The sequence below is a fragment of the Sinohyriopsis cumingii genome, unplaced genomic scaffold (genome assembly GCF_028554795.1).
Source record: "Sinohyriopsis cumingii isolate HCF-2022 unplaced genomic scaffold, ASM2855479v2 utg000348l, whole genome shotgun sequence".
Classification (NCBI taxonomy): Eukaryota; Metazoa; Mollusca; class Bivalvia; order Unionida; family Unionidae; genus Sinohyriopsis; species Sinohyriopsis cumingii.
In genome coordinates, this window is record NW_028315888.1 from 1,452,855 (window position 1) to 1,477,770 (window position 24,916).

The following is a 24,916-nucleotide window of genomic DNA, read 5'->3' on the forward strand; positions in this document are numbered from 1 at the left end:
CTGGATTTGTCCAAGCAAGAACTGGCTCGATTTAGTCCGTTGCGTACCCCTGCACGACGTGTAATGCCTGTCCTCAAGTTAATACGACGTAAGGACAATCAGTGGCGACGCGTTCCAGTATAAAAAGGCCTGCGGCAAAGTAGGGGTATCAGTGAACTTCCAAAAGATGTCACCCCAAGAAGTGCACACCGTCACTATCGTCACAAAATAAAGAGATAAAGACAGACTCGTCATCCGACAAAGCTCTTAGCCAAGCATCGACGTTACCCTAAGAAAAGATACAGTCTTTCAAAGAAAAAGAAGCGTCAACAAAGGAGAGGATTCCATGGCATTTAGGAAAAAACATTGTCACCAATAGTCAAAAAAAAAGATAAAAGGACGTGTATTAAGACACCGACGTTAGTGTATGTTTGGTGAATGTCCCGGATCCCACAAGCAAAGATGTCACCTTCCAGAAAACATTCCTCTTCTAAACCCCAAGGAAACAAAAGGAAAGGACTGCCTCCACGTTTAGTCAAACATGGGGATATGTTATCTGTCCTGTCCAAAGCTTCTCCACCCCTACGAAAAAAACTCATTCAAACAGCCTCCAAAGAAGTCATCGTTACCGTGTGTGAATGTTGTTTGAACGTTTTGAAAGGCACGATCCCTTTCGCCAAATGGTTCAAAAGAAAATCCTCATTCGTTAAAAGAAGATGTTGGTCCAACGAGGAGGAATTTTACCCCTCTTGTTAGGCCCATTACTGAAAGGAGTCTTGGGAACCGTGTTCGGAGGACTGGTGGGAGCAAGATAAAAAGGCCCTTTGGGGTCCCAAGATTTCAGAATTGACCCCTGACATCTCATGGAAAGACGAAAACTAGCTTTAGTGCCTTACAAACGATGGATGAAATACTATCGTTGGCAAGAACAACGCACCCCGCATTTACCTCCCAATCCCAGTTTGAGCAAGATGTCCCAGTCTCAACACGAATTGCAGTCCTTGATGGATCGCCAAGATTTGTCCGAAACAGAAAAATCGCAAACGTACGGTCAACTCTTGCAACGACCGCAACTCTTTCACCAAAAAGCTTTAGACGAAACAGGTCTTCCCACTCGGTAATATTTTAAGACCCTGATGAAAAGTCCAGCACCATCATCACTACCACCACCACTACTGTCAGTGACCATGTCAGAAAAAGGAGAAAAAGAAGAGAAAGGGTTTCAAACTCCTCCAGAAAAAGTACGCAAGTTAACAACACCACCTACCTCCAGAATTGAATGGATTAAAAAGATGATGACCATCCCTTCTTCATCATAAGAGAAAAAGAAGGTGAAAACAGAAGTGAAACAAGAACCGATATCCCCTGTTCAGACATCCTCCTCTTGACAGCTATCGTTGGTCGCACACGTGAAGCATCACAATCCAAGAAAACACCCCACGAGAAAAAGAGTAGGATCCTCCAAGTGTGGGTGCCTTATTAACAAACAAACAAACAAATAAAAATGGAAAAGGTGTTAGCCAGCATTTACTACGATCCCTCCCATCCTGCAGGTTACGCAGGAGTTCAAAAATTGTATCCTGCTGCCAAAACTCGACTGAAAAGTCTGCGTTTACCTCAAGTGCCACGATGGTTAAAAGAACAAGCTACTTACACTTTACACAAGCCCATTCGACGCAAGTTTGCCAGAAGTCGCACCCGAGTGGAAGGCATCGATCATCAATGGCAAGCCGATTTAGCCGATGTCTCTCATTTGGCAAGCTACAATCATGGCTACAAATATTTGTTTTGTGTCATCGACGTCTTTTCCAAATTTGCCTGGGTCGTGCCATTGACTTCCAAATCGAGCCACGAGTTAGTGCGAGCCCTGCAACGGTGTTGAAACAAAGCGGTCGTCACCCTCTTCGATGACAAACGGACAAAGGAACCGAATTTCTGAACCAAGCTTTCCAAAAAGAATTAAAGAAACGTGACATTCATTTTTTAACACCGAGAATCCTGAAACCAAAGCCAATATCGTGGAACGTTTTCAACGCACTTTGAAATAACGCATGTGGAAATATTTTACGCATCGTCACACTCTGAAGTACATCGACATCTTACCGCACCTGGTGCAAGCGTACAACCAATCTTACCATCGAAGCATCGGACGTGCCCCGCAAGAGGTGACTCCCGAGAACGAAGTGCTGGTGTCTGATCCCCTGTTTGGTACGTCCAAAACGAGGGCTGTCCCCAGGAAAAGTGTAGTGTTGGCCGTAGGAGATTGGGTGCGCATTGGCAAAACCAGACACACTTTCGACAAAGGTTACTTCCTAACTGGACGATCGAATTGTTTCGTGTCACTGGACGAGTGCATGGCCGTCATCCTGCCGTCTATTAATTGGAATACGTGAACGGAGATGTGCTCAAAGGAACGTTATATTAGCCCGAGTTACAACGTGTCACCAACAAAGAAGACGACGCGTACGACACCGAAAGCATTCTCGAACGCAGAACCCGTAAAGTGGGCAAACGACGTGTCCAGGAAGTCAAAGTACTTTCGAAAGGATATCCACCCAGTTTCGATCCTTGGATAGAAGCTTCGCAAGTCATCGACTATAAAAAGAAGTGACCATCATGCCCTTTCACACAGACGCAGCTACGGCGACCACTCCTTCACCCAGTTCTTCTCTGCAAGATTAACAGAAACAACCCTTGTCGGTTTGGTGTGGAGAACGTGTGCCTAAAACGCAAATCGTCTTTTTCTGCCAAATCTTTGTGATGTATTGTGTCATCGGTGCAGCCATTGCCAGTCTGAGTTTGCAACAAGGAGACAAACAATTTTGTACCATTGCATTGAGCAGTTGCATCGGTTACCTTCTTCCCAATCCCTCCCTCAAATTCTCCTCGAACGGGAACAACGGGAAGCTTGTGTCCAGTCCTAGTGCCAGTCACCACTCCAACAACAATAACCCCATTTTGGGCGGAGACACACGTCTGACTTCCAGTAACCCCTCGGACTTCCACAGAACTCTGGAATTATGAACAATAACAACCAATTTTATTTAACCTTACCCAGCGACAGTTCTATGGAGGTGTTTTCCAACAACACTTTCTGCTGTTACACGGCCAAATTATCTCAGGCCATCCAATTAGATCACGAAGCTCATTGGCAAGTGGCTTTGGCAGAAATGATTTCCCCAACACAAATCAAAAACATCACTGAAACTCAAAACACTTTTGACGTCGAAATTCTAGACCAAACAGTGCAGCCAGCCATGATTACTACTAATCAACATAAATCGTTTCCGAAGGACAGAGTACCCCGCAGCAGCAGTGACACTTCTCCTCCTTTTTACATTTATCACTTTACAATTAACCCAGGCCATTATTTTAGTGGTCAACATCTGGTGGAGGCAATCGCTGACAAATTCCATGCAGCATTTGACAAATTTCTGACCACACTAAAAAAAACGTGTCACCATTGAGTACCATACAGTGTCTTATCGTCTACTAATCAAATTTGAAAGTGAGGAAAAAATTATACGTATTAAATTTTGTCCTGAATTGTATGAAATTTTGGGTGGAGACCTCAATATGGTCACGGATAAGCAGACCAAAAGGATTCACATCGCAGACATTGACAACAACGGGCATTTTGCGAGGTATTTTCGTTTCCCGGTAGAACTGAACCAAGGACTCAACTTGATCTTTGTGTTATCCGATGTTGGTGGAGTATAACGTGGTGGGACACACTCCATTTTCGAAAACGGTTCTCTAACGACTCGTAAGTCATGTATCCAGTGTACCGAGGCGTTGCTCGACAGCGAGGACACGGTTTAGGAGATATGTTAAAATCAGCCTTTCGTTCGGTGGCTCAGGTGTTAAAGCCGATTTTGACACGCGGATTGCATGCCTTGAAAGGTGCCGCACTGACGCACGGCAAAGAATTTCTCCAAAATGTCATCACTGACAAACAAAACCCCAAAGAAGCCTTCCTGAGAGCAGGCAAAAATGTCTTGTTGCAAACGGACAAAGACATTTTGGGCCGACGAGGAACATCTATAAATGCCCTGCACGCTGCCAAGTCAGGCATTCCTGCTTCCCTGACGCCACAACAAGGACAAGGCAGAAAGAGACGACGAAGAAAACACCCTTTTATAAGACTTCACACGTCTAAAGCTAGAATGACAAAGAAAAGAAGAACTGTTCGACACTTAGACGTTTTTGATTATTAAATTATTGAGAAACAGCAAATGATGCACCGAGAGTCTTGTACCTGTTCCAAGTCGGAACTGGATCTGTTTACCATGCCACCCACCATGATGACGATGCAAGAATCCCAATGGGTGGAATTTCACCATGTCTCCTCATTGACAGATTCCGCTCCCATCGAGTTTGAAATCAAAGGACAGCCCGAAAATTACATCGATCTGAATAGCAGTTACTTGTACTTGAAAGTCAAAGTTCTAGGTAAGGAAGGAGATATTATAGTAGACGAGAAAGTAGCTCCCGTCAACAATTTCATGCATTCCTTGTTCAGTTCAGTGGATTTGTACTTGAATAACAAACTAGTCAGTAGCAGCATGGATACTTACCCTTACCGTGCCTACCTGGAAAATTTCTTGACGTACGGAATAGACGCTAAGAACACCCATCTCAATGCCTGCGTGTTATGGGAACCTGATGATGCGGACGAGTTTAACGAAACCTAAAAGGATACAAGCAAAACACCACATAATGCGGGATTTGTAGAACGAAGAGAGAAAATATTAAATGGACAGAGTCTAGAACTGATGGATCGTTTGTATTTGGACATGTCGCTGGAAGAGAAATATTTGCTGAACGGTGTAAATATCCGCTTGAGACTGAATCGTAGCAGTACCGCTTTCCATTTGTTGGCTGATAGTGCTGTCGGCAATCCCAAAAGCAAAATCAAGGAGGCCAAACTCTACGTAAGACGCGTGGAAGTGTTATCTATAGTGGGAAATGACATCAGTAACACTTTGAGCAGAACGACCGCCAAGTATCCAATACGATGCGTGGAAGTGAAAACGTTCACCATTCCCGCTAGCCATCATTCCATGATCGAAGATCATCTGTTTCAAGGACAGTTACCCAAGCGTTTAATCCTTGGTATGGTGGAGAATTCAGCCTTCAACGGAGCCTTCACTGAAAATCCTTTCGCCTTTCAACACTTTAAGGTGAAGAAAATCGAAAGTCAGTCGCGATGGCAAGACCTTGTGTTCCAGACCTTTCGAACCTGACTTTGAGAAGATTTATTACTTGAGATCGTACTTGTCCCTGTACGAAGCCACTGGCCAGTTAGGAACGAACACCAGTCACGGCATTACGTACGAAGATTACGCAGGAGGCTATGCTTTGTGGGCTTTTGATTTCACCCCTGACCAGGGCAGTGACGAGGGACATTTCCACCCTATACAATCCGGCCAGATTCGTGTGGAACTTCAGTTTGCAAAGGAGCTGCTAGAGACAGTAAATGTCATCATCTATGCAGAATTCGATAATACGATAGAAATCAACAGTATGAGAGAAGTCATTCTAGACTATTAGAAGCTATGGAAGACTGTTATCACTCTTTACCTAGTGGAGAAACTTTGGACATGGAATGTGAGGAGATCATGGAAGAAGAATCCCAAGATAACGACGAAGAAGTCATGATGAAGTCCCGATGGCCAGAACAAGAAGCCCATTTAGCATCCTGTTTTGCTACAGTCCTGGCAGAAAAAATGAAGGAATTGATCAAGGAAAATTGCTATGGATGTCACAACGATCATCCAAGTCAAATTCAACACGATAAATGATGTTGAGTCAAGAAGAAAAATTGAACGAGTATCTGGACGAAGCTTGGGGTCTCATCTCGAAAGAAGTCGTGTTGCATCATTGGTATAAAGGCTTGCGTGAACATTCTTGTCCTCCAATAACTCCTCTGGAGATCCGTCGCATTGAAACTCTCGTGAACCAGGGTCCGAAGTCGGAACTAAACGCCTTTTTCTTGTCCGACTTTTTCCAAGAGAAAGTCAGGATCGAATTGATCACTTATCATTACCTGTGAAAAAAAAAAACCAACACAAATAAATGGATACCTGGGAACTTATTATCTTTTGAACCACAGTTTGTACACTGCTTCTTGGAATCATGTCGTCAGTGCTAAAGATGAACTCCTTCATCGCAAACCTCAAGACCATCAAGATTATGTGATCAACACGGACGACAGTCATCTTCCAGGAACTCACTGGGTAGTCGTCTACTTTCCTCAAGAAGGATGTGTGGAATATTTTGATTTGTAAGGATTGCCTCCTTTGGAAGACGATATCATTGACTTTATGAGAAGAATTACTCAGACCACACGATTCAATAATGTGAAATTACAAGGTACAGATTCCTTGGTGTGTGGACAATATTGTGTTTTTTTTCTAAATCATCGCAGTCTTGGATATTCCTTAGAATATTTAGTGACTCATTTTGATCCTTGTTCTTCTTCTAGAAACGATGTGAAAGTAGATCGATGATTATGTGACCATTATACTTATCCTTTGTCCATCAATAGCCTAATGACTTCCAACAGTGGAAATCACAATTTAATTCACAACGTTGTCAGCCCTGTCCAAAGTAATGTGTTAGTTGAGAAAAAATATTTGTTATTTGAAAAAAATGTTTGATGTTATATTGAATGGTTATTGTTGATGTTGATAAAATGTGTTACTTGTTAGTGTTAAGTGATTTTGAATAAAAATGTTGTGCTTTGATGAAATAAATGTCTTTGTGGTTTGTTTGGCTATAGGTATCCTGATTCATGCTCTTTGACCTCTCTCTATCTCTCCCATGACACTCATTGAACATTCCGACTCGAAAACCGTGTATGGATGTTTTCCTTGACCTCCGCGCTTTGACTATAAAACCGGGGGTAGTCTCCAGTCTAACCATCCATTGTCGACTCATCCTCCTACGAAGATGTGCTCCAGACTAGCTAAGCTAAACGAAGCCTACGTAAATTTGCATAGGGTCAGACACAGTCTGATACCGAAGCCTGAAGAGATAGAGAACGTGAGAATGTTAAAAGTCACTGAGGACGTGATAGAAGATCATGGAAACCATAGTCACCAACCGACTCAGACACCACCTAGCGAGCAATAATTTAATCACCGATAATGAATGCGGATTTAGAAACAAAAGATCCACCACGGATCAACTAATAAGATTGGAAACCGCCATCAAATTAGCGTTCAACTCCAAACACAAAGCTGATAGGAATTTAATTGCAGTATTTATTGACCTCGAAAAGGCATTCGACCTTGTATGGACCAATGGCTTATTAGCCAAACTCAACCACAGGTGGAATGTTTAAATTCATTGAAAACTTCCTCTCTGACCGTAAAATATCAACCAGAGTCGGCGACACCTACTCTGAACCACACACACTTGAAAACGGTACCAACCCTTTTCAACATCACGATTAATGACTTGGACACCAACTTAACATCAAAACTAATTGAACTCTCACAATTTGCTGATGATAGTGGATTATGGAGAGCAGGGAACCCCTCCAACCACAAAGTAATTAGCGATATTCAAACAAGTTTAAACAAAATAAGGAAATGGGCTGATAAATGGGGTTTCAAATTATCCCATGAAAAAACCATATCAGTATTATTCACCACCAAAAGTAAATTGCAAAATCAGTTTCCCAAACTCACCATCCAAAATCAAGAAATTAAATTCGTAAGAGTAGCACGATTTTTAGGAATGCATTATGACTCCAAGCTAAACTGGGGACACCACATAAACGAACTAGTCAAAAGGTGCAATAAAGACCTTAAACTCCTTACAACTCTTAAAGGAACCACCTGGGATCCAATCAAGAAATCTTACTAGCATTATATAAATCGTTAATTAGATCTAAACTAGATTACGGATGCCAAATTTACAATTCGGCACCCCAAAATAACCTCAAGAAACTAGATAGCATACAATGAAAGGCCCTAATTATTTGCACCGGAGCTATACCATCCACATCACTAGTGGAGCTTCAAATCTTAACTGGAGAACTGCCGCTCCACCTTAGAAGACAAGAACTCACCCTCAGATATGCAGCCAGGCTAACAACACACCCCGACACACACCCCACCCGGCTAGCTATAAATAAATGCAACATACCTTTTAGAACTAAATTATCACAAAACATACCAGCCGGGAAATTAGTCCATCAATTAGTTAAACAGCTTCCTATAAACAACCTCCAAGCAGAAATTGCAAATCACTATGACAAAGAACCATAGATAAACATCAACCCCTCAGTTAACACCCTCATTACAAAATATGGCAAGAAAAACGAACAGGAACTCGAACTAAACACAATCTGTACAGAAGAAATCAACTCAAAATGTTGCAACTACATTAAGATTTACACTGATGGATCCAAAATAACAGAACCACCCAGAACAGCAGCAGCTTACGTAATCTCCGAACTTAACATTAAAGTAGGACGAAGACTACCTAACCTCTGCTCCATATACACAGCTGAATTCTGGGCCACACTTGAAGCACTCAAATGGATCAAAGAGAACAAAATACCCCAAGCGGTAACAATAAGTGACTCGCTAAGCGTCATAAACTCAATACTTAATAACAACACCAAATCAAGAGAAAACTATCTTGGGCAAACCATTTACTGTTAAAAATACTGAACAATAATAACTTACAAGTAGAATTTATATGGACACCATCCCATATTAACATAAAAGGTAACGATATGGCAAATGCAACAGCTAAACAAAAACTAAACGAAACCACTCACATCAACCTAGATTATAGCATATGCGAACTCAATATCATATCTAAAACCCTCATTGATAATAAATGGCAGGAATTATGGAACACAAGCACTCAAGGCAGGAAACTAAAAACCATCATTAAAGAAGTCTGTAGAAATAGGAAACCACCAAAAACAAAAGGCAATGAACAAAAATTCATAAATAGAATACTCACGGGCAAAACCAAGCTGGCTAACAGCTTCGGACAGTACATAGGACCACAACACATAACCCTAACTGCTACCATTGCAGGGTCCAAGAAGACATAGAACATATTTTTAACAACTGCCACACACTTGAAAAAGAAAGGTCTAAGTTTAAAGTTAAACAGCATAGTATTGGATCCCCTGCAACATACCCAGACTTCTTGATGAACACAACCCCAATATTAATCTAACATTCGAAAGTGTCATAAGTTTTATATACGAATCCAATCTAATAAAAAAAATCTAAGAAAGTAAATCAAAGACCAGTCAAAAATATACAAATCACTGTTTGGGAATTATGACGGCCGGTTCGGTCTCGTGGGTTCACAGACTGACACAGCCGTTCATAGCCCGAATAATAAAACCCAGTTAAGGACGAATAGTACAAAATCACTGTTTGGGAATTATGACGGCCTGCTAGGTCTCGTGGGTTCACAGACTGACACATCCGTTCATAGCCCAAACAATAAAAACCAATTAAGGCCACAAAAATTAAAATAATTAAAATAGGAAAATAGGGATTAATTAAAACAGGACTCCATAATAACATAAGAACAACAATAAAACAAGTTTTCACTCCAAACCAATACGATAAGGAATCAAAATAAATAAGGAATTCATTAAGAAAAAAAATGTAAAAAATTTATAATTAAAATAAAATATATACAAAAAATCTTTATCTATACTGCCTTCCTGATCTACTCTTAACGGTCTCCTTGTCTCTTAAACAACATCTGGCTGAAATTCTAAATGAAGCTTCCACAGCTATTTCTACTAACATACTCAGCCAAATCCAGGCAATGTTGGCAGACGACCCCGAAGAATTTGAAACTTCCACGCTAGCAGAGGCCCTGGAATTATCATCATCCAGCGGCGATAAAGCTGAGGAACCTGCACCACCTAAACAGAGTGGAAAAAAGGAAGGCTCTGTCTACCGGAATATGGGACTGGGAAATGCAATTGATGATATCAAGAAAGCGGGCCACTTCGTCAATGCAGTCAAATACATTAATTGGCGCTCTATTATGAAGCTTACTCAGAATTCTCCTTACACCAGCTGACCGAGGCGGCTAAATACATCGCTAAACTTCAGGGTTATGCCTTTCCAGGGGAAACTAACAAAGAAAGCAAACAGCCCAGCTATGCAGGGAAGCAGAAGATAGATGAGGAACGTTTTCCTAAAAACAAAAGCCCTTCTTAGGGCTACTAAAATTGCCTGTAAATATCTAATAGGGATCCATTTTGGCTTGGTATCCCACCTAGATCAACTAATCTTACATCTGAATTGATCTGTCTTGGTACCGCCATTTAATTTCTCACACTTACCCTTTTACTATGCGTTACTCAATTGCTATAAGTCGTTTAGACTTGAACGATTGGTTTTTAATTTCAATAAGCATGTACACTATGTACACTAAATTCAAACTTGTTCGGAAAATTTTATTCAGAATTTATAACTTATGATTTGATTAATTGCAGAGGTGGCTAACACATTATTGGTATATTTTGTCCATTAGTAAAACTGGACATGATTTGGAATAAGTACGGGCTGGCGTTTTGGGGAGTACATGACATCCATGGCTGGCTATCCGAGTACCTTTCTCCTTTACCACGCTCGGACAACGTACACGTGGCAGTTTGTGGAACGATTTCCACCTGCCACAATACCAGGTGTCCTAATGTGACGTCATCGCTGCCGACCAATAGTAGTGGGCGTCACATACTGCTTGGGTTGACACCTGGGGCATTTCAATCCAACTAAGAAGCATGAGTGTGTGGTGTGACTATTCCCACTCATGTTTATTAGCCTTTGAGTCAGGTTGTTAAGGACTAGTTAGTCCTACACCTGAGTGGCTAAATTAAAAAGTACTCTGTGAGTACATAAAAGCCTGGGGGATGAGGCTCTTTTTCCTTCCCCCAGGAGTAATTAAAAATCACGCAGTGCGTGAATAAACAAGTGGTACATGTAAAAAAAAAACGAAAAACACTATAATTCAACTAACTAACTAACAAATTAACAGGGAGAAAGAAGAATGGACAGAGAAATACAGACTTCAGAAACAGCAGAGAGAGCAGCAACAGCAACAGCAGCAGAAGCAGCAGCAGCAACCTGAACCTGACAGAGGCTTTGTCGACTGTCGTATTGATACCAAAGAGTTCTTCTTATCTTTCCGAAGAAGCAGACCTTATCCTGGGAGAAAGCCTATCGTCAGAGGAGGCCGCAATCTTAGAACCTAAAAGATTGCCAAAGCTTCAAGTTAACATAAACAGCAGCCCTTTTCAGGGCTACACAAACCTCTAGAAAAGAAATAATTATGAATTTGCCAATGTGTAAATGTAGAGTAGTGTAAATATAAACAATCACTCTTTTATGGTGTGATTGTATAATTGTGTGTGTGTGTGTGTGTGTGTGTGTGTGTGTGTGTGATTGTAAGCGCTCACGTACGTTTGTGTGGATGGTAGATTATGATAATATTTTTTTGTTGTTTGAAGTGCGGGGATAGTAGATTTGGGTTTGATTTGACTGTTTTATGTATGTGGACAGTATATTATTTCTTTAAGTGATTAATGAAATTTTTTAAATTAGTAATGGGTAGTAAAAAAGTGAGTGTTTCTTTTAGGTCCGCGCGTTTTAGACTATAATGTAGGTAATATACGTTTGGGCTTTTAGGGGATGTTTTCCTTCATGTCCGCGCTTTTCGTATATATTGAAAACCGCTGGGCAGTCTGGCTACCCTTGTTGATTGATGAACACAAGAAAATGAGCAGAAGGCTAGCGAAACTCCTTGAACTTCATGTTCACCTGGAATATGCCAGGCTCATATTGAATGGGCTGGCTGCAGAGGTTATAGTGGAAGAAGGAAGGATGAAAGAGTAGGAGAGAAGAAAAAAAGAAGAGGTAGAAAAGGAGAGAGAAATGGATGTACCACAGCCTCAACAAGGATATTTCAGAATCCCAAAGACAAAAGATTGGGATTCTGAAGCCACTCATCCCGCCTCTGCACTTCCAGATAAAAGAGTGAAAGGAGACTGGAGTAGAAGATGCGTTTGCGGTACCAGGCCGGGGAGGTGCAACCACTAACAGGTGTCTGTGGAGTTGGAAACAAACAGCCCTTTTCAGGGCTACCCTATACTCTAGAAAAGAAATAGTAATCGATTTGCCAATGTGTGTATGTAGAGTAGTGTGAATATGAACACTGACTCTTTTTTCCTAGTGTGAGTGTATGTGTTTGTGTTTGTAAGCGCTCGCGTACGTTTGTGTGGATAGTAGATTATGGATATGGTTTTGCTGCTTGTCGTGTGTGTGTGGATATTATAGTTTGGGTTTGATTTGGCTGATTTGAGTGTGTATGGATAGTAGATTATGGTTATGTTATTTGTCTAGTCATTACTGTGTGAATAGTAGATAATATGAGAAGAGAAATGTAGGGGATGTTTTCCTTCACGTCCGCACTTTTTATATAAGAACCCACAACGTTCGTCGTTCGCACCATTCTACAAAGAATAAAAAAGAAGATGGCTTCGAACCACCTTGACAAAATGAAAAAATTGCTAGACGTTTTGGACAATTTAGGAATAATGGAGCAGATGTTAGTAAGACTGGACGAGGATCGCTATTCTTATGGTCCACATAGAATAAAGATGGAGATCAACAACTTACGAAAACTAAAGAAATCATCTGTTATCTGTTGAAAGAAATAAAGAAGGAGAAGGAGGATGAAGAGGATGAGAGCGTGGAACGAAAAAATTTAAAAAGAAGAAGCAAATGAGAAGAGGAAGAAAGAAGAGGAGGAGAAGCAGAAAGAGGAGAAAAGAAGAAAAATGAGGAAGAAACGAACGAAAAGAAGAGAAAAAGTTTAGGAAAGAAAATAAGAAGCTGGTGGAGAAATAGAAGAAATTAGAAGAAGAAGCGGAAACCCAAAGGCCCTTTTCAGGGCCCCTTCATATGCCTCGAAAAGACCTTGACTTTCATGCCTACCCCCTTTTTTAAAAAAGAGACAGCTCCCTTTTTAAATTTCCCATGTGCAATTTCCCATTGTCCCTAGACAGTCCCACCCTGTTCAAGTTCCCTTGACGCTAAACAGTCCCACAATTTATTCCCATGTTAAATTCCCCATGACGCTATATCGTCCCAAGGGTTTCCGTAATGTTAAATATCCCATTGACGCTATATCGTCCCAGGGTGGTTTGTAATGCTGACGCTGAATCGTCCCCATTCGCTACTCATATGTGACTCCAGTAGCGATTGGTCGCCACTACGACGTCACATTGGGATATCTAGGTTTTATTCCCATGTGGAGGGTTAGTTAATTGTTCATAAAGAGAGGAAAAGGAGTCTCTATCTTCGTGTATTTAATATGTGCTATGCACGTTTATTAGTTTAACGTCCAGCGTTGACGAGGAAGAAGGTTCGGTCAGAGAGGAGCCTGTTCACTAGGAAGGCACGTTGGTTCATCCAGGGTATACAATGTTTGACCCACTTGCCAAAAGATTAATGAATTGTTGTCTTGACGGATGTTTGGAAATATATTTTGTGCCGCTTGTTTTCTTCAAAGATAGCACTGCACCAGTGACCGCTTAGTGATATTCTGTATGGTTATTTAAACGTTATTTCTTGAGTGTATTTGGGTGGGGCGGTTCCTGGTTTCGTTCACCCTTTTTTGTATGGAACTTTACACTTTCCTAGGCTAATGGTACGCCGCATTGTGCAACTGGGCCTGATGGTACTTGGGGTTCGGACCACCTCATATATTCTTAGGTTTAGGCTCCTGACTAGTTTTGCTAGGTATTTGGTTGTCTCATTGTGCAGGCGGACCTGATGGTCCTTGGGATTTGGAACACCTTATAGGTATTAATTTTGGGGTTATGGTAGGTTTTCTTATCTTGAAAAACTTCGCCGTGTAGTTCAGCGGGTGCTGATGGTCTTGGGCTTTTAAGAACACCTGATATATTTTAGCTTCTTTTGGTCTTATCTAGGTGTTCTAATTGTTTTAGTGCCTTGAGCAGAGGCTGTGCCTTAGTGCAGTTGTGTTTGTTGTACTACAGATAATATGCGGTCACTTTGCGGTAGGAAAAGATGTTAGTGTCCTTAACTTCATGTTGCAGGATTGTGGTGTACTAGGAAATTAATTCCAAAAAATATGTAGATTAATAGTTATTGCAGTTTTTTTTGTTTCTATATGTGTGGGTTTATGGTTGGGCTAAGTGCTTGTTAATTTATCTTTATTTTTGTTTTATTTTCTTAGTTGTCTGGATCAAGCTATTAGTATGTTGTTATTTTATTTTCAGGCTAAGTCTATTTGATTAAGACACATATCTTTGCCGAATACTCGGGTCGCTAAGACATGTTAAAGACATCTGATCTTATTTATTCACTAATTTTAAGTTTATTAGCCTGTCTACTAGTTATTATAATTGTTTCTATTTTGTTTTATTTATGTGATGTTATTTTATTTTCAGGCTAAATCTATTTTAATATGATTATTGTTCCTATTTTGTTTTATGTATGTGATGTTATGTTATGTTCAGGCTCAATCTATTTGGATAAGCCATATCGCTAAGACATGTCATAAACATATGTTCTTATTCGTTCACTAATTTTAAGTTTGTTAGCAGATCTACTTGTTTTGGTAGGTTTGGAAATATTTTGTTTTGATTATCATCCTAGCTTGTGGATTGAATTATTTATGTGATTTTTTCAGGCTAAATCTATCTTGATATCTTTATCGAATACTCGGGTCGCTAAGACATGTCAAAGACATTTGGTCATTTTGTTCTTTACATTTAGTTTGTTAGCCTGTCCATTAGTTGTAATTAAATGAATATTATATATTTATTGTTTAGCGGGTCATACACTTTTGTTTACCTGCCCCCCCCCCCCCGTTTCCCAAATGTTGGTGAGGATGTTTAGAGTATTTTGGTAAGTAATGCCCTTATTTAAGTTTTGTTCTTTGAGGAAATCTTTAGGGGTCAACGGGGACTCTATTTTATGAACTTTAGTCCTAAATCTAGTACTTTCGGTTAAATGCTTATCGCAGGTGTTAAAAACATGCTCTAAATTTTTTTGGAATGGACAGTGTGGGCATGTGCCATAGGAGTTTATGTTGATTGTTAAATATTTCCCAAAGCTGTTGGCTAATTCAGTTTTGCCGATTAGTACCCTATTGATAATTTTTTTATCCTGACTTCTAACGAGTTGTGGAGGGTTTTTATGTCTTGCGACCTTATTTAGTACGCGGTATAGCTTTGCTATTATAAGTGCCTAATATAGTGTTAAAAGCGTTTCTTGGTTGGCCCCCCCCCCCCCCCATTTTTCTGCTCACCGACCTGTTTGGTTAAGATTATCTTGTACTTTGCCCAGTGACTGTTTTGCTGTTTGGATTGCTGCTTTGCAAATCCCACTATCGTCAGCAAATTGGGATAGATCTACCTTATGTTTGTTAATTATAGTTTCAAGGTCGTTTACAATGATGTTGAAGAAAGTGGGGCTAAGCACGCTACCTGACGGCATACCGTTTTCTAGGTTATATATATCTGAATATTGATCCCATTCTTTTGTCAGTATCTTCCGATCAGTTGGGAAGTCTGCTGTCCAGTTATGTATGCGGCCAGTTATTTTGGATAGATTAAGTTTCACAATAAGACCTTTTGTCCAGACAAAATCGAATGTTTTTTATAGATTAAGAAATACTGCGATTAAATGTCTATTGCATTTGCGTTATGCATTATATCCTAGCTTGATGCTTGCTTCAAGTCTGAACAATTGGTCCAGAGTGGATCTTTTGAAGCGAAATCCGCTTTGTGTTACTGCGATATAGTTATTGCTTTCTAGATGGTATTTTAGTCTGTCATTAATCATTGTTTCCACTATTTTGCATTTGTTATCAGTTAGAGATATGGATCTATATGCACTGATGTCATATGGGGTTTTGCAGTTTTGGGTATTGGAATGACGATAGCGTTTGTTCCAACTTTTGGGTAGTTGGCCCTTCCTCCATCTATTATAAAGTAGATATATTATGATTTCGGTTATATTTTCCGGGATGTGTTAGTATGTTTCATAGCTACGTTAGTCTTCTCCTGGTGAGATTGCCTTTTTCTAAGCAAGAGCAGCAATTTATTCTGCTATTGTGAAGTTCTCATTTAACTTATCCTCTTCGGATCCTAGGTCGGAGAAGAGATTTTGATACTTCTGTTCTACATTTTGGTGGTGCTCTTGGAAGTTTTGAGTATGGTTGGAGTTGCTGCTCATGCTTGATCCCAAGCAGTTTGCCTTTTCTTTGTTTGTTAGATTTTAAGTCAATTTGGGAGTTGGTTGCTTGCTTTTCCCCTTTGTTGTTTTTATCTATTTCCATACCTGTTTTGCGTTTGTTTTGAAATTTATGTTAGAGCAGAAGGCTTGCCAGGATTTTTCTATTGCATTTTAGATTATTGTTTTCATTTCCATTTTTCCTTTGTTTGTACATACTAAAGTCATTTGAGTTCCATGTGTTTTTAAATCGATTAAGGGCGCTGCTTTGATCAACTTCCCAATCTATGATTAGAACCAATTTAGGAGTGACTATGGTGAGGTCGGTTGCTGATAGTGCACCTCTGTTGGGTTTAATCTTGTTACAGCCTCATTGTTAAGATAACTAGATCGGATTCACGTATCCATTTTTTAAGTAATTTTCCCCTTAGGATTTGCGTTATTCTTCCTCATATTACGTTATGGGCGTTAAAATCTCCGCATATGATAAGAATTCCTCTTTGTCAGTGGTCATTTTCGTATAGTGATTGATTGCTGTTGGATTATCTCTCCCTTGGGTCATATAGGTTTAGCAGTTTTATAGTATACTGGCCAATGTTAATCGTGATGGTTTGAATTTCTATTTGTTCAGATGCGTTAAGGTTTTGATCTGGGGTAACTTCTTAGGTGTTTAGAAGTGAGTCGGTAATATAAGTTTATATCAGCCCTTTTAATGTACCGTTTGTACTATTTTTAGTATATTCAGTTGATTATCCTTTTTTTTAAATTTTTTTTGGGGGGTGTCTTAGAGGACTGAGTTAGTACGGTTTCTTGTAAGCAGATAATGTCAGGTTTAGGTTTGTCGGAGTTTATGTTTTGGATTAGCTCGGAAATATTCTTAATGATCCCGCAGTATTTCCACAGTCACAGTATCAATCATTGGCATTGAGTGGGATACATATTGATTATTGATATTTACTATTGTTGTGATTTGGGTATGGTTTACTATGATCTCGAGTTTTGATTGGGAAAGAATTTGTTTATTAATATGGTTAGCACTTGATGAGTCCTGTTGATTGGGACATAATCATTCTTTGTAATTTGTTCAATGCTATTAGCAAGTTCACTAATGAACCGGAGGACATCAATTGGAGAGTGCCTGTTTGATTTAGTGGCTTGATTGTTCCTTTCCTCTGGTATGCTAGTGAATATTGGGTAATTGGTTTGTTTGTTATCTGGGTGCCTGGTTATTATTATAATGCCTACTAGAATCTATTGTAGTTGGGGATGGTTTTGGTAGTGCTCCTTTGCTTATGTTAGCTTTCCAAGTGTCTTTATTCTCAATTTGGCTAATGGTGTTTTTGTTTTGTTGGGGGGATTATGCTTTGTTTGATTGATGGTAATGTTTAGTTCTGAATTTGTGTTTTTCTTCAGGGTTGGGGTTTTCGGAATTTGGATGATATGTAGTCTTGCTTCTCTGTATCATGTGTGGCTCGAATCCATATGTTGTACTATAGCAAATTCACAAGAAGTTAGGAGACATTCATATGATATATAGTAGTGAGGTCTTGTACAGTTAGCGCATTTCATATCTTTCATCCTCACCTCCCCCCCCCCCAGTTGTAGCATTTTCAATTGTTTTTGCAAGAACTGGCGAAGTGGCCCAACCATTTGCAGTTTCCGCAAAAGCATGGTTAGTTTTTGTAGTTTTCCAGTTTGTATAGCGTCCTGCAGTGACCTAATCTTACCATTATTTTTTTTTTTATGTTGTTGGGGTGGGGGGATTGAATTCGATTATAGCAACTGGTGTTAACTGTTTTCGGGATTTTGTGAGTTTGTATACCCTATTTATATTAAACCCGTAATATGCAAGGTCTTCTTCTAGGTGGTGTTTGATTGTTTTAAGTTGTTGTTCTCATAGCAGCCTAAGGACGTTTTTATATACAGTTGCTGTTCTGTTTTGGGGTGTGTTTTGATTGATCTCAGTACTAGTGTTTGCAGTTAGTGTAGGTTTCCTGCTTCCCATGTTTATTTTAGTGCTGCATGTCTAGCAGCGCTAATTTTTGCGCTTTGTTCAATTGCCATATACTTATTTACTTGTTGGATTGTGCTGCATCTGAGTATCATATAATTTGTGTTGAGTTCGATGATTTAGAACTCCCCTCCTTTTTGAGTTCGCTTGATATGTTATTTTGTATTAAGTTTAGTAATTTTGAGTTTATATGTTGTTAGTTCGTTCGTCATTTACTTTATAGTTCAAAAGTTTAAAACAGTATCTTGTTACTTTAGAGGTTCGTGACAGGGCGTCGTACATATTTCCCAAACTATTGCAAATCTTAAACTAAAGTTCACTCTATTACATTTTGATGATACTATATTTTTTGTCCGTATAATGGTGCATTTTTTGTTTCTGAGTGATCTTTTCTCCACACTTCGTGAACGGAATGTCTGATGTGCACATCAAAATCTCTGATGGTAATTAATAGCACATGCGACTGCAAGATCATCTGCATCACAATCTCTCTCCACCTTATTAATTTATACACAATCGTCTTTGTTTTCCAATGAAATATATTTTTGTAATGTTACGTATCTATCTATATTTCTATCTATATATCTATTTATCTATCTATCTATCTATCTCTTTATTTATCTATCTATCTATCTATATATCTATCTATCTATCTATCTATCTATCTATCTATCTATCTGTCTGTCTGTCTGTCTGTCGATCTATCTATCTATCTATTTATCTATCTATCTATCTATCTATCTATCTATCTATCTATCTATCATTCCATCTATCTGTGATTTTCGTTACCTCAAGCTCTTCATAATCTTGCAGGACTTTAAGTCACATATCGTCAGACTACGATGTTAAATTATATTTTTTGATGGTTATAAATGGAAACCTTAATTTCAACTTACAGGCAATACAGAGACAGCAAACACGTACTTACAAATCAGAGGTTTTGAAAACGTGACTGCAATTGTAAGACTTTTTTTTGGCGAACATTTTCATGTTCAGTAATATTAATTTTAATGCCTCTTATGAATGAGTGAGAGCAAAGAGTGAGAGAGATAGAGAGGGAGAGACATATTGAGAGGCTATTTAATCAGTATATTATACTGACTAACCCCTTTGATGTGTTTGCGGAAGACCTTTTGACGAATAAAGCAAATTTGAAATTGCATAGCAAATACATAATCAAACATAACCATATATAACATGTATCTGATAAGATATAATTGATTACTACTCAATCGCATCTATTTTAATTGGTCTGATTCATGCATCTCCATTCATTCATCGAGTATGATGTTTTTTAGGTAGTCGATAAATATATATTTGGTTGATGCAGATGTGTTGAACAGTGCCATATTTTATCTGCGAAATCTTTATCAGCTAGATCTATATTATTGTCCAAATATCAGCAGAATGTGTTATTTATGAAAAATCATTACTGTCAAAAGGCTCCTACTACATACCGCAAATACGACATTAATGTTCGGAATCTCTCTGTTATATTTGTTTCTGTACCGTTCAGAAACACCTATGAAATAAGAGTCCTACATTGGTCTTCCACCAATATATGAACAGCGCAGAGGTAATCAATTGGATGGTGCGGTATACTTAAATACCATCTATTTTACAGAGTAATTGATCAGCCTGACTCTATATTTTATAATGAATGACTGAAGAGATCATTCAAGAGCGAAATATGTCGTAGCCGCCCTAGCATCACCGTTATAAATGATAATCTTCTAAATCGCTCCGTCCATACCCAATTTGGTTAAATGTTTCTAGTTGTATTACTAGTGATCGAAATTTCACTACGTACACTCTTGATACACTCACTCAAAACTTATCAATTGTTGCTGTAAATTGGCTTGAATGATATAGTCTAGTTATTATTGGTACATTCCTTATCTGAGAGAACTAATCGAATTGAAAATCATCTAGGTATCTTGATTTAGATCTTTCGTTAGTTCGTTAGTCATTTACTGTATAGATCAAAAAGTTTCTAACATCATCTTGTTACTTTAGAGGTTCGTGACCGTGAGTTGTACATATTTCCCAAACTATTGAAAAACGTAAACTAGCGTTGACCCTATTACCGTTCGTGAATCTTTATTTCGTTTCAGGTTACTGTTGTTTTTCTTTCCTTCTGAGTGATCTTTCCTCCACACCTTGTGAAAGGAATGTCTGATGTGCACGTGAAAATCTCCCATGTTAATTAATAGCAGGTGCGACACAAAGAACAGCTGCATCACAATCACACTCCTCTATATTAATTTTACACACATTGTTCTGTCTTTTCCACTGGAATACCATGCCGTAATGTTTCAAATCTATCTATTTATCTATCTATCTATCTCTGTCTATATAAATATCTTTATTTATCTATCTCTCTGCCTATTTCTCTATCATTATATATATCTATCTATTGGACTTTCTTAATCTCTCTCTCTCTCTCTCTCTCTCTCTCTCTCTCTATATATATATATATATATATATATATATATATATATTAAACGGGTAATGTTGACAAGCTATATATGTTGTGATGGTGTTATAGGTGACACACATAAGAAGAAATAATGTTTTCCCTAACTATCTATTAGTGAGTGTAATAACCCACCAGCTAAACACATATACATTACAGCAATAGGAGACACAATTACATATACTAATATCACTAATATATAGCGTCTATCTTGAAAACATGTTTAGTCCATAGAACGATAACACGCACATAGAATACGGAACAAAATGTAGAGAATTATATATAGAATTCCGAAATTTTATTTCTTCAATAATTATTTCCCCAGAAAACTCCAATGCCCTCAATTCCGAGTACCAAAAAAACCAAAAAAAAAAAAAAACAAATAAAAACAAAAAAAAAAACATGCCATTTTTTACATCTATTTTCTGATGGTTATAAACGGAAACCTTGATTTCAACTTACAGGCAATATAGTGACAGTAAACACCAACATACAAATCAGAGTTTTTGAAAACGTGAGTGCAATTGTAAGACTGTTTTCAGTAATATTAATTTTAATGCCTTTTTATTTGAAAACTATAATATATCAGAAGACTGCACAACGTTGAAAACCATGCTTCTCGTCTTCATGGTTTTGATTATATTTATGTGTGCGCTCTTATGATTGAGTGAGAGCAAAGAGAGAGAGAGAGAGAGAGAGAGAGAGAGAGAGAGAGAGACAGAGACAGAGAGAGAATGTGAGACATATTTAGAGGATAGGGAGGATTGGGTTGTGGACTAATAAACTTATGCATCTTCTATGGCATCGAAGTAATGTGGCTTCTGAAGATGACTGTGCAAGAAAAACATTTACTCTCGTGTGTCGACTGCCCTCAACAACCTTCCTAGAGCAGTAAAATATTGAGACGATAATGTTTTAGAAGACAGTGTCCATTTATGTTATTTACACCTCTAAGAATATAGACACACCTTTTTCTAATCTATGTAAATTGCTAATGGATTATGCTAAATGTTGGCTGACCATGCGTTTTGTATAGTACCTAACAATGTTATATGTGGGAAGTTGTGGCAACTGTGGAAACATAATATATATATTCCTTAATTTAGAACTGTATTGCATTTATACTTAACAATTGGAGCATTGCTTATGTCAGGAGGATACTGCTGGGATATGTGTGCTATTTGATAACTCATGATCCCATTTAAGTACAATGACAACGATCCGAATGTGAATGGCAGTCTCAATTTCACATTATTTACATTTTTTATAGTCATGTTTCCGCCATGAATCACGCCGATTAACAAACATTAGGGTATATACCTGCATTTAGCCAAGCATTTCTCCAATGAAATTTAATCCTTTCCAAAACCGGCGCGATATAATGTCTGAACATATAGTGAACCTTTAAAATGTCGTTAAGTTTAAAGCGCTGCTCGAAGTCATTTGTCTTCTGCGGAAAATGTTATGGCCTGGTCAAAACCGGAGTTAAATAAGCTTCAAAGGCTATAGAACTTTCGAGTTCTAGAAAGTTCTAGATACAGGCTTTGAAATAGACTTTCCAATATCGTGCCACTTTAGAAACTACCAAATTACACGATGATGGTGTATGACACTAACCTTGATAATCGATTATCACAGAACTGCCCATAAAAAGAGAGATAAAACTTTGCTCAATGTGTTCTCTAATAGCATTATTTTACCGGAAGCTGTCTTTTAGTAGTATCCTGTTGTATATTCTGTCTTAGAAGCGAAACATTGATGTGGTTATTTTGTTTTGCGGTTCGGAACCAAGCTTTTCTCGCGTCTAATGGGCATGTTGTTGATCCTAGAAAAGCTTATAAATGTAGAGTATATCCATATGTAGACTTTGGGACTGGAAACTATTTTTGAAGCGTGTAAATTAATTTTAATGTCATTTACATGAAAATGTCGTACAATTGATAGGTAGGTTAAACAAAAGGTACGTGAAACCAATACGGACATGGTTTATGATTTATACTTGGAAATCCAAGATTGTTTATGATTTAGCGATCGGCATGAATAGTAACAACCGGGCATAAACCATCGCCTCATAGGATGCCACTTTCAATATTTCTGACGTAAACACTTTTGACGAGCCCTGAAGTGAAACCCACGCAACGTGAGATGGCCTTGATCTGTAAACACGAGTGCCTTACTCTTCTCGGCCACCCATTAGCCGATGTGCGAACCTGACTTAAAATATTTTGAAAGGATGTAAACAACAACAGTGCCTTTATCACTATCTCTCTGATGTATTGCAGGCATATCGCTGCTTCAAAAGAACATCGACAAACGAAAATTACTCTAAATTAATTAAAAGAGCACGCATAGACTTGGGACAATCTTTACTATAGTTTCATTTATAACACCTCACAAGAAATTATAAAGTACTTACACTGCGATTGAAGTTCCTGAATACCTACTCCCACAAGTGTTATCTTTGTCACTGTCGATTCATTGTTATTTGTTTTGATTTCCTATGAAACACTTGTATAACAAATCTCGGTTAAAAAAAAAGAAACCTATAGCCATTGCTAACTGCTTTGTACTCTTCTAGAAACGGACATTTTTATACTTTATTAACATACGATATCGTATTCTCTTTACAACCTTGATCGATCGCTTGTACCGAATAATGACATGTGAGGAAGAGAACTAGTGAATATTTCCCTTCATGCAACAAGACATAACTCTGAATGAAAGTAAAATACAGATATAACAATATTTATGTTTTATCCAACTTCCTAAATAGGACACAATTAAAGTTTCAGGTATACAGGTTTAATCACATTGTTTTTAAAAACAATTTAATCAGTATGTTCTACTGCCTAACCCATTTGATCTGCTTGCGGAATACCTTGTGACAAATAAAACAAATTTGAAATTGCATAGCAAATATACATAATCAAACATAACCATATATAACATGTATTTGATAAGATATAATTGATTACTACTCAATCGCATCTATTTTAATTGGTCTGATTCATGCACCTCCATTCATTCATCGAGTATGATGTTTTTTATGTAGCCGATAAATATATATTTGGTTGATGCAGATGTGTGGAATAGTGCCATATTTTATCCTCAAAATCTTTATCAGGTGGATCTATATTATTGTCCAAATATCAGCAGAATGTGTTATTTATGAAAAATCTTTACCGTCAAAAGGCTCCTACTAAATACCGCAAATACGATATGAATATTCGGAATCTCTGTTATATTTGTTTCTGCCCCGTTCAGAAACACCTATGAAATAAGAGTCATGCATTGGTCTTCCACCAATATATGAATAGCGCAGAGGTAATCAATTGGATGGTGTGGTATACTTAAATACCATCTATTTTACAGAGTAATTGATCAGCCTAACTCTATATTTACAGACATTCAATCATTGTTGATTGAGGTATATTCGAGTAAGACGTACATGTTCGAAGGATGCATCTTTTGGGTTAGTGGGATAGGGTTGGAAATTTTATAGCAAATTCGGTTTAAATGTAATTAGTTATAACATCTACGCTCTGATTTGCTAAAAATAATATTACTATATCCATTGAATTTTTAACAGGTATAAAACTTTATGATGTTCAGATGGTTATATAAGTGACAATATTGCAAATGAGGGACGGTCCCGTTTGAAATATTTGAAAATCAAACATTAAGGAACGGTATGAAAAGCAAACAATATATACCTATCTCAATCTGTAGGACACTGAGGCAGAAAAGAGCGCAAGAATCAGGCTAGAAATTAGGACAATGTCGCAAAGAGGACCCAATTGTCATATTTACAAACCGCAAACAGAACGAGATATATTTTAATCAAAGAACCGGACATCACGACATGGTGGAGGCTGCATTGTGTTAATATATATCTTTAAGTCATCAGAGTGAGAGAAGGTATGAAACATAAAAGCTTATGATATAATGAATGACTGAAGAGATCATTCAAGAGTGAAATATGTCGTAGCTGCCCTAGCATCGCCGTTATTAATGATAATCTTCTAAATCGCTCCGTCCATACCCAATTTGGTTAAAAGTTTCTAGTTGTATTACTAGTGATCGAAATTTCACTACGTACTCTCTTGATACACTCACTCAAAACATATCAATTGTTGTTGTAAAATTGCATTGAATGATATAGTCTAGTTATTCCCCACTATC